Below are 12,141 nucleotides of genomic sequence, written 5' to 3'. Positions count from 1 at the left end.
GATGACGTCATCTTGCTGGTGATGGAGCCTCGAATAGGCTGCGCGTGAGACTCCATTATCAGCAACTTTTGGTATGAATGTGTGTGGATGTATGCATATGACTGACGACTAAAAGTCATGGACTGACGACTAAAAGTTTAACTGACTTGATACTGAGACAAAAACGGTGCTGACTTTAGGATTATTGAATGTCCACAGACAATTCACCCAGCCTGTAAAAGAAGGGTGGATGTTTTGTTTTGCTTTGTTTTGTCTGCAAGAACAGAAGAATGACAGAGACTAAAGAGCTGTAGCTTCACAGCAGTGTGAACTGCAGACTGAACCCTTTGGTTGCTAATTTTGAGCTACTGAGGTTTGCATTAAGGAAATTGTGTTTTAGTAGCTGTGTTTTAATTAAGGTATTACATTATATTGTTGGGAATATTAAATGCTAAAGTGAAGAAAAGGTTTGATCCCACTCATGACTGAGCATGTTATTATTAACCATAGTGGGTCACTATAGAGAGTCAATTAATTTTAGAAAAAAAAAAACAAACAAACAAAAAACCCTCCACCGAGGTCTATGAATAAGAGGGGAATGATAGACAGCCACACTCAAAATGGAGATATGTAATGATAAACACTGGTCCCCGTCTTTTGGGCGCTCTCTTGAAGTAGTCAACATTTTAAAAGTAAGATAAAATAACAGGGGCATGTGCTGAGGGGTGGTGCTGCACAAGAACAAGAGTAAAATAAAGAAAATATTGTTTTTAGAAGTGCAAATTAAAATGTACCATTACACTCAGAGGATCAATATGAAGCTTAATATTTGTTAATTTTGAATGAAGTACATGACTGGTGACTGTTCTGTCCTGAGCTTTTGTTTTTACAGCACCCGCTTGATCACACCAACAGTTTCTCGCCACTGAAGAGGGGTACTTGAAAAAAAAATAAAGAACGGGGAGGAATATCATCAAAACTGGAAACAGGTAATCCCCAAAGGGGGTGATAATGCCATAACTTTCACTATGGTCAAATTCTCAAAATTTGACCCTCAAAAATTCTTCAAACATTTAGACACAAAGTGGAGATTTAGATAAATATAATGTCGTAAACCACATAAGCATGAAGTATTTGATTCAATAAGATGGTGAAGTAACAAGCAGCAAAAGGTTGATCATGTTAATGGTGTTTATTCAAGGGTGCAGAGGAGATTATTATTATTAAAGACAACAAATGAAATAACGAAAAGTAGAAGTGGAAAGAATTTGCGTTAACGGTAATAAAATCAAAAAAAAAAGAAATACTAACTAAAACTGTACTGAATGTTCACAAAACTAACTAAAATTAACTAGATTTATAGCAAAATGTGTTTGGTTGCATTGATGTGTGCGTGCCCTGCTATAGTGAAATTAAGGGAGTACGTTAGTCGAGTCGTCTGGGTTGCTGCTCCGTTCACCCGCAGAATCTGGTCAGGAAAAGTCGGGAGACAGCGCCAGAATAGAATTGAGGATGATTTTAATATGATTGTTTTGTAGACATAACAAGAGTCTTGTAGTGGAGAGGGACGTAATGTCCTCCTGAGACCCAGAGAATAAGAAAAAACAGGGAGAAAATATTTTCGTTTTTTCTTTTTTCTTTTTTTTCTTTTTTTTTTAAATGAATCAAGTGTTATTAAAATAACAATCTCATAAGATGAAGATCAGGGACCAACCCAGAAGTCACTGACACTTCACTAACTGTAAACTATTGGTTTAGGAATAAGTGATGGCACTGACCTTTCTATTTCACAAAAGTCAATTTATTTAGGATATCTGAGTAAGTACTGATTTATTTGGAGACACAAAGGAACATTTGGCACTTCCCTCATCTCACATCTGTTTCATTGTTGTACCCAATCATTCTACAACTGAAATGCCTTGGACTGCTAACCATTTCAGGCAAGTGGAGTGAACCATATTTTGCTAGACTCTCATCAGATTGGGGCTTCCTTTTATTGATCTTTGGAGAGAAGTCTTCATTACTGATATTATTCAGGTCTTGTTCACATGTTTGTCCCAGGTTTCTCAGCCAAGAGGAGCTTAAACCCCAGATACTGTGAGTTCTTTTCACACGTTGAGATCACTGATAACTCTCAGCAACGACGTGATCTCGTAGAAACAATTAGGTGTTATGGATTCAACTATAATTGCGACTCTTATTTTTTACTTTACTGGAAAACATTTCTGCATTTTACCCATATTTTATTTTTAACTCAAAAGATAGGACGACAGATTTCAGGTGGCCCTGTGTCTTTCTCTATTACATCTGCCACTGCATCTCGATAATCTTTGTGTGGCTTTTAGTGGGTCCTGACCCTCTCATATTTTGAAAAATCTATGTTTGAATCTCCCTTAATAATTGTGTTAAGAATTCTCTCCGCCTTTGTCAAAAGTTGGGTATTAGGAAAAAGTGAAATAAATATAAATATAAAGTCCCAATGTGTAGAGCACACATTAATAAATTAGTCATGTTCCCTGTGAAAGTAAATGAGCCTAATTCTTAAAGACCCCTGAAATTATTTACCAGATGTTTATTTTTTGAATAAAATAAAAATCTGAGTTTAACAAAACATTTTAATTGTAAATATCAAGCTTACCTTTCTTTCTTCCATAAAATGTGCTTGTGGGCACGCCAGCCATTTTGAAAAGGTGGGAAAAACAATTGGCAAGGCCACACCCCCACATATGGGATATAATTTTAAAGGTTCTGTTGTCCTCTCTAAGAAACATCAGGACTTAGAGGAGTGGCAAGTAGAGTATGAGAGCTACAAGCAAAACTAAATGTGTACTACAGTGCGCAAAAATGAATTACTGGGTCATCAGGGGGTCTTGAGGGACATTTAAATAAAGGTGTGAAACAATCGCCTTCAAAAGGTTATCAATTAACTTTAACCAAAATTAGGAACACTCGGTGCGGTAAGAGTTAATAGTTATTAGTCTCAACACCCAAGGATAATTAGAAGAGCATGACTGATATGATGCAACTGAGATTTTGTTACACTTAACTTTTGCAAAACACAAATAAAACTAAATTGAAACTAAGGATTTTCAGAAAATATAAACTAGACTAAACTAGCAAAGAATTGGTAAAAACTAATTACAACTGGCAAAAAATTGAAAATCTGGAGTCGAAACTAAATAAAAGATAAAACTTAATGAAAATGGCGAAACGTTTAAAACTCTGGTGCAGAGATTGGCAAATCTGACCAGGAACGTTATAAAATGGATTGTCAGAACAGTCAGCGTTAAAGCCACTTTTGACAGTCCATACTAGGATGGCATTGGACATCTTGGGGGTGGAAAGGGGTTGGTGTGACCAAGGTGTGGTTTGGCTTGTTGTATGTATATTTGAGATCATATGGCTCTGGATGGACCAGTTACCAGGGCATGGAAGGAGGACAGACTCATTAAAGGAGGAGAAGGCATTTCCTGGGATTGGAGATCCTCTGGGTGAGTGGTTGATTAAAAGCATGCATAAAATAGAAGTTATCTGTTGTTATTGATTGGTAATAGATTGATAATTGGCCTAATTTACAGCTGTATTGACTTGTTGTGGACGTAGTCGACTTCAGGTTTAAACACTCTCATTAACAGGTTGAAAATAGTGATATTAAAGGAAGAGTATGCAGCGCCACCCTGTCAGACGCCAGTGATGGTGGAGCTCACTGATGAATCAGGTGAGCTGGATTCATGGCTGATTCAAAACTAAGATCCCCCTGCTGTGGTCAGTAAGGGGAGAAAACGGGGAAATAAAATCAAGAATTAAAGAGCCATTTATAATCGTTTAGGTGTCAAGTGCAACGGGACAAAAGGGGGTGTTTTACTGTTATTTTAATGTCAGCATTATTATTGTATGAGAATCATGCAACAAGCATTGCATCGATGATCATTTATTGAAGCTTTTGACCTTATACTAACATCTGTGTTCCTGTGATTGTTATAACTTCTGATGAATCTTCCATTTACAGGTGTTAGGATAATGATATAATTTTTCATTGCAGGTGTAACCATGATCATTTTTATACATATTGCAACTTGTTGCTCATTGTAGAGTTGTGCTCAAGTTAATAAGGGTTAAAAGCTACAGTCAGCGCGAATGTCTGACTGATCTATTGAGGGGAAAGGCTTCGAGCATAGAAGGCCGCACGCGCTTACAAAACACTGATATCATGTTATTCTTTGTGATCTTTTCTTAAATTATGTCTTTAAGGTTAGTTTAAATAGTGGCAGTTAATTAAACGAGATTTATTAAAATATTAAATACCTGAGTCAGAACGTTACACGCGGATCACCTTAAGAGTCTGGGAAACTTTGTAGCTGCCTAACTTTTTTGAATGTTCTAGCTCCGTTGATTTGACACATTGGAATGTGTCAAAAAAGGGGGGGGAAGGTTGAGCTTTAACATCAAACAAGGATTATTTGAACATTTTATAACTTCATTTGTGTCTTTAATAATTTAGGAATGGTAAAGCTTAAGCTAATAGCGGTCCGAGAAGACGGACCTTTTAGAGAATCAGTGAAAAAGCATAAACTATCACTTTCATGTTTAATCATTACTCATTGAAATGAACTGAATAGCGTTTAGAAGATTTGTTAATTTTTTGTCTTTTGTTAAAAAGAGGGGTTTCAATAATTTTCAGACACACCTTGCAAATGTGCTTATAACGAGTTGGCACTCGGCCTTTTGAAGGTCAGAAGCTTCGTTCGGCGTGACTGTCCGGACTGATAAAGTGTAAGAAATGCCTTGAGTGCGGAGGGCTAAATGCAAACACTGCTTACACACACATAAGATATGATTAGAATAAGTCCCTGGGACATTCTGAATGTTTTAGACCAATTCTGAATCACTAGAAGGTCAGTAGATGACAACATTAGATTATTAGGGTTAGGAAGAGAGGTGTTTTGGTTTTCTGTCTCTTACAGAGCAAGGAACAGACACCAGACGAGGTCACAGAGATGCGAGGATCCTCCGTAGCAGAGTCAGACACAGTGACTGCCGAGACATCAACTGGGTCCAAGGGTCATGGCGTTTGGGCTCCAGCTAGTCACCACAAAAGGATGGATCCCATAAACACAGCAATAACCATGAAGGGGTTGGCGGAAATCCGGGAACACCAGACCAACGAAGTTCGAGAGGCTTTTGGGCAAAAAGGGGACACCTTCCTGTTCCTTTTTCTGGAGAATACACAGATCGTTGTTTGAAATCGGAGCAGAATAATCCCCTGATCTGTGTTACGACTGAAGGGTTGTCTAACCCCTAAGGTTGGAGAATTAAGAGCAGAGGATCACCCAACTGGACGACACTGGTAGCTGCAGCAATAAAATAAAGGTTAAGAGCTCTTCGGACAGAGGTTCTAGTCTACGTCTGAATGGTATAAGGGAACACCAAATAAAGCAGTGGGAGACAAGGACATTGTCATCTGGACCTGCTACTGTTGGAATCCTAGTTTTTCTTGCACCTGACTTGCGTAAACAGAGAGGTCATCTTACATATGGTTTGCCCCTCAGGGGGACAAAGGACCTCAGGAGTGAGAAGAGATGAACCCGGCCACACTGGGCTACAGGGTGTTTGTGAGGTCATTATTCTAATGACCTCATCAGGGGGAATTGTAAAATTATGATATTATTTTATGCCATGTTATACCCCTAATTAAAGATTGTGAATTATTATGTAGTTTTAGTTTGCATTATTCTCCTGAATTAGAAGAAGCTGATAACTATTGCATTAGTTAAACTGATTTGCATTACATTAAATTGCTGACTTGTTGTGAATGAATGATATTGTTTTATGATGCATTATATTGCTGAGTTATAAGAAATACTGTTCGCAGAAGGTTATTGTCTAATTTGTCTGAGTAGAAGAGGACAGAGTGTGCTGGAGTTTTCTGCCCCATTTCAGCAGGAGCAGATAAACAGGGAGCCAAGGTCGTAGCTTAGGCGCTGTGTGAGAGAAAGCATGTGAATGTTTAGGCTTTTTATGATAAGGTGGAGGCACCAGAGGTTATAAAAGTTTGAGCAATGCTCCACCATTTTGAGATTTTGAGGCTGTCTGCATCAGTGTCCATCTCCCACGTGTGTGATCATTAAATCATCGTTTGACTCAACCCGGCCGGACCAGTGTTGTTATTGTGGTTTTTTCTCTTGTCTCCATCCCCAATATTTTGAACCTTAACATTAGCCACTGCGGATCGTGACATACTCTTGAAGATATCTCACAGACCACAACCAGTCGGATGCCTTTTCCATTTCCAAGCAAATGATAACACATCCTCAGGCATCCTTGAGGGGAAAGAGCATGGTCAGCCGTTCAGAAAATATGCTTAAATGACAGTGTGGGAAGTTGTTTCCCACTGCCAAGATGAAATAATTCACTTCCTTCGTATTCTTGGTCCACTGATAGTGAGTTCATTTAAATTTTTTAAAATGATCAGTTCTGCTGCTCTGCATTTGTATTTTGTCAATTAAAAGTTTTCGGGAATAATTTGAGATAGGGATACTGAGTAGAATAAACAAATAAAACAAACTTCATTGAACAAATAGAAAATACAGGGAAGCCCAAAAATCCAAGCAAACAGAGCTTAAATACACCAAGTGTACATGGATATTCATTAAAGAATTTTAAAAGTTGTTTATTTATTATTGTTTTAATAGTTTCAAGAAATGCTGAAAGACAACTACATAACCACAAAAAGCTCTTTTAAAGTCCCACTTAAGATGAGCCCAGCTGAAAACATTAAAAGATAAATTGCATTCAACTTTGATCCTGGAATTAAGGGGATTATAAGTAGCCTTTTCAACACAAATAAATATTACAACATTTTGCTGATGGTGGAAAAATAATCATCTGGTGTGCACAACAATGTACTGTTTGGATAAGTGCAGTGTGTGGGACCTATATCCTCCCTCAAGTGGCTTGGCCATGAATGCAAAGGTGAGACATCTAATGTCTCAGTACAGTAAAAAAGATGACCAAATAAAGTTTAACACTGCTTATTTCGTTCAGTGAGAGATCGCGCCATATTGCTTAGTCTTTTATTTTTCCCCTCATTGATGCTAAAGAAACTTGCAAAAATATGCTTAGGATTTTTCTCAATTCAGTAACACTTGAGCAGTAAGTTAAAGACATTGCACCAGCTAGGACCACATCCTCATTTAGATTCAACAAGGTTTCTACTAGAAAATAGTGGAGAGCATGAGCATGAATTTAGGCTGCATTCTGGAGAAGGCCTCAAATTGGAGTGGCAGTGGCTCCAGAAATTCAGATAAATTATCTCCAATCTAAAGTGTGGAAAGTTGTGTTTGAGTATTGAAAACTACTGCAGGGCTCGAATAGACCTTTCCTTTTAACCAGCCTAAAGTATTGATCACTATGTAAATGTAATGTTTTAAGAAGAACGGTTTATCACATTCAGAACTCAAATATTGGATGAAAAGATGATCACAGGGGAGAACTACATGCCAGAGTCCCACAAGGATTATCAAGATTCAGATGCAAGCATAACCTTTGGGTGTAGTCAGTTAGAAAGTGGACAGTCTTAAAACCACTAGTACCTGATCTTGGATCATCTTATTGGTTGGACACAAGCCCCATTGTGCCAAGCAAAACCAGTCAACAAATTCCATAACAGGCTCATCAAAATTGAAATTGAGCTTCACAAATAAAGAAAGAAAATTGAGAAATTTCAGAAATAGTGTTTAAGTTTTGGATAGGATGGAAGTAAAGAAAAAAAACAGAAGACTAAAAGCAGTAAACAGTTTGTTCACTGTATACACTGTCAAGGGATGTACCTAGCATGGGGCTTTTACACATGCCCTTGCAACCCAAAAACTATTTGCATAGAGAACATGGAAAAATCAAAGTACTTTCATTATCAGCATATGTCAAGCGGCGTGTAGAAGCTTATCAGTTTCAAGATTTGGTTGCCTTATTGATATGAAAGACTTATATTAATTTATGTTAGCTAAGTAGTCGCATACTTGATAACTCAGAGGAAAATAACAACACTAAAACTAAAAATGTAAGGGGATAACGTCTCTGCTGCCCCTGGCTGCAACAATGAGTTTTATGTTAAGAAACTGAGGATATACTTCACTTTCACTGTCTGTCTCTTTAGTAGCAAGTGGCTGTTCACCGATTGGCTAACTGCATTCAAAATCCAGCTGTTAGCCATAGTGTTCAGGTTTGTATAGCACCTTAGGGAGGAGAACCAGTTTGAGTCACCAGACAGATAAGCTGGTTTCCAGCTTTTCCTCACCAGGCCAGGGTGAGGTGAAAATGTGCCATCAGCAGGCAAAGCAGATGTTGGCAAGATGCGATCAGCACTATTTTATGTAATAAAATGTTCTCTCATTTCCCAAACACAACTAAAACGTTTACAGCATCACAGGTTACTACAAGCAGATCACATCCCTATCTCTTTAAGCAGGTCTGACATGCCTGAGGGCAGAGATGCGGTCGTTGCCATGGTGATGTGTGAAGTGGTGTCGCCAAATAAGGAGATGCCCAGAAAGCATCAGAAGAAGAAATGCAAGTATTGGATTCCAGTCAAATAAGGAGTGGCTTTTCTCCAACTTTTGACCAATCACCTTAGTATCCTGTTTATTATCACATATAATAAAAAGCGTTTACTGGCTGGGTGCAGCAGCCTTTTTGTCTGAGGCAGAGAGGAGGTCCATGGTGCCATGTAAAACTCATCTGAAATTCGAACTATTTTGATAATAAATTGGGAAAACTTATAATTTGAGCATATTTGTCTTGTCTCTCTTAAAAAACCCTACACTCTTCTTCCTGCAGACTTCCTGATGGTATTCCTGAGCGTGCTTCAGTAAGAAACTTAGTTCCGTTTGTGGTGTGATGTGCATGGAGTGGGCTGTTATGTTGTCTGAATGTGCTTGTGAAGGGAAAGATTATTTTATTGATTAAAATAGTGCTGATCGCATCAGCTAATTGCACTGCTGGGTACACAGGAGGAAAAATGTTTCTGTCAGTCTTTTGAGCTACCTGTCACCTGGCTCAAACAGGCTCTCCTCCAAACAGTCCTCATTTATAATGGGCTTTACAAACTGGAACATCATATGATCACATCATATGATTGCTTGGTTTTTCTCTGTATGTATTATTGTAAGGTCCACCTTACAATATACAGCACCTTGAGGTAACTGTTGTTGTGATTAGGTGCTGTATAAACAAAATTGAATTGAACTGAATTGAATGGTCCTCTTGTCCAAGGAACCCGTCACTTAAATGGCTGTCAATGTGGTGCAACCAAGTCCAACACAAACGGCAGTTACTCCTGTGCAGGACTTAAAATCAACTTTTCATCACAGCTGTAGTAGCAGCAAAATGAATACCTGCAATATCTGTGGTACAAAGATTCCCATGCAGACACAAAGTACACACATAAGGTGCAGACAGAAGAAAAACAGAATTCAGTTATTTCCAAATGTTATAAGCTCATATTTTCTCCACAATACAACATAGAAAATATTTTAAAACAAAAAAAAAAGATCATTTTGATTTCTTTTGGGAGAGAAATGTTGAAACATTCTTGTATGAAGACAGAAAAGGATCCAGGAGAACCGGACCATCTGCAACTCCTAAGGGTGCACATAACCACACATCTTGGTGACATCTGCCCAGAGGGTAGAGTCCCAGAGGACCAAGCAGCCAACCTCGCTAGAGGCCAGCCATGGAATGTCCTTGACTGAATTTAATGTAGGGCTTTGTATGGAGGGCTTGTTTTTTTCTACTGTGCTGCCACATGTCATGTTGGCTGATATATACTTTTATGGACAATGCTGGGCATCCTCTGCACACGGCCATAAACAACCAGAGGAGTCTGTTCAGTGACAGGTTGCTTCTCCCAAAGACAAGAACTAACAGACTTAAAAACTCCTTTGTCCCACACGCCATCAAACTGTTTAACTCCTCTCTGGAGGAGAGAGGGAGGAGAAACAGGAGGACAAAGGAGGGGGGAACAACTAAGCTGTAGTGCCTTTTCACTGTGCAATACTTTTTGTTAATAACCAACGGTGCAATAGACTTCAATACTTGAAATGTGCAATTCCCTTGTATTCTTATTCCTATTTATTCTATTTATCCCTTTTGTATACGCTTTATTTATATATGTCTCTGTATTTTTATATGTGTATATATGGTATTCTGCTCACATTCTGTAACTTCTATTGGTGCTGTGCTGTTTGGAAACCGAATTTCCCAGAGGAACCCACCCGAGGGATTAATAAAGTTCTATCTTATCTTATCTTCTTATCTCTTTTTTAAAAATGCACATATTAATGTGATGATGTTATTATTTTCGGTTGGTACCCAATCATCTTTAGTAACACGAGAACTCTTCAGGATATGGAATAAAGAGTGTTGTGTGTTCTTCAAAGCCAAAAAGCCCAGAGTAATTCATAATTACTAATTGCTAATATTACCATATATATAGCTGCTTTGGGAGGAAAATACATGGGTAAAACCAGAGTGGGGTTGGTTTTTTTTTGGTAGGTTGATGGTTGCTCATGTCTGCCTGTTCAAGGGCCAGTGTCCTTGGAATCTGTGTGGCTTTTCTATCCTGTTGCTCTATGCACTATGCAGTCTTAATGCATGCTTCACTTCTGTACATGCTCTGTGACTCTTCTCCCTCTGACTGCCCTCACCTCCCATCTTTTATGTGTGAGTGTGTGAGCAATTGTGGAGAGTTGCTTTGATCAAGGTGTGGGAAGGAAGTAAAAAAAAACAATAACTTCAAAATAAAAGCATGCAAACTATATACAAAGATCCATAAAACCAAACCAATGAAAGACAGCATAAAGCATTAAAACAAGTTATACCCTGGCTGTAACACATAAAGTAGCGCATTGTTTGTAGATCAACTGAATAACTTTACCCTCCCATTTAGCATTTTTGTGATTGCTGCCTCATGCAAATGTATCTAACTTACTACCACTTGGTAAATCTGGCTGTGAGAGCCGTACCTGCAGCTTGAATTCTCCGTGGTTCTGAATGTGTTTGCTGGTCAATGTGACAGATCATAACACGCCAAAACGACCCGCAAGCCACCGGGAAATTTCGGCGTACCCCCCATGCCCAGTTTATCTCTGCAGACATCATTTCTGCTTATCCAGCTCGGATAATCATCATGAAAAATCGTTGTAACTCTTTAAAATTTATTTTACGCTATTGATAATGATATTGGGCGTTTTGAAGCCTCGTTCTTCATTGTGTCTTCACAGGTTGGATGGATAGATAGATAGATAGATAGATAGATAGATAGATAGATAGATAGATAGATAGATAGATAGATAGATAGATAGATAGATAGATAGATAGATAGACTGCGTTTCTTGCACTTTTTATGTGTACTTCCACTTGTTTGCAATTTGCTATAGAGGTTTTTGAGGCTCTTTAACTAAGCACCCACGAAATAAGATATGGTAGTTTGATTTCTAAATGGTGTTAACGATGACGATATCTTCACCAGAAAACCACTTCAAAGTCCCATAAGTACTAGAAAATTTGCTTCACTAAAATTTTTAACAAACTAATTTTCAATTGTGCCCTGAGGACGAGCAAAACGAGAAAAGCACAAATCTGTCGACAAAGATATTAACTGAAACTGGACAATGTGGAATGGAGATTCTGTTTCTTTTAACGATGTGTTTATGCTGTTCGTTTGTTTTTAAGCTATTTAATATATTCTCTTAGGAGAGGCAGAGCGGTCGGAGGACTGCAGGTGGGAACAAGCTCTTGTCGGCAAAATATGGACCATATTTGTATGGCATGTTAACTATAAGAGATGTCCTTCACAAACACTTTCCAAAAAATGTCAAGCTAACTCCCACTTAAGGGCAACATCAAGAATAATATATAAATAAATAACATATATCGGGGTGGCTGTAGCTCAGGTGGCAGAGCAGGTCAGCCACTAATCAGAGTCGGTGAAAAACATCGTCAACTATTTCAGGTAAGGGAAAAGTCAGTGCTGGAACCAGTTTTGAAATCTGGTGATCCAGTTTTAAATTCTTTTTAAGTTTCACCTGAGCAAAAATATTAAAGTCACGATGGCGTGTCTATCGTACACCTCTTGCTGACGAAGCGCTTGTTGGGTCTAAACGT

This window comes from Mchenga conophoros, linkage group LG14 (assembly GCF_057382185.1).
Source record: "Mchenga conophoros isolate Kocher_MC1m ecotype Shallow Benthic linkage group LG14, M_conophoros_male_GT1.1, whole genome shotgun sequence".
Taxonomy (NCBI): domain Eukaryota; kingdom Metazoa; phylum Chordata; class Actinopteri; order Cichliformes; family Cichlidae; genus Mchenga; species Mchenga conophoros.
Note: the sequence above shows the minus strand (reverse complement) of the source record.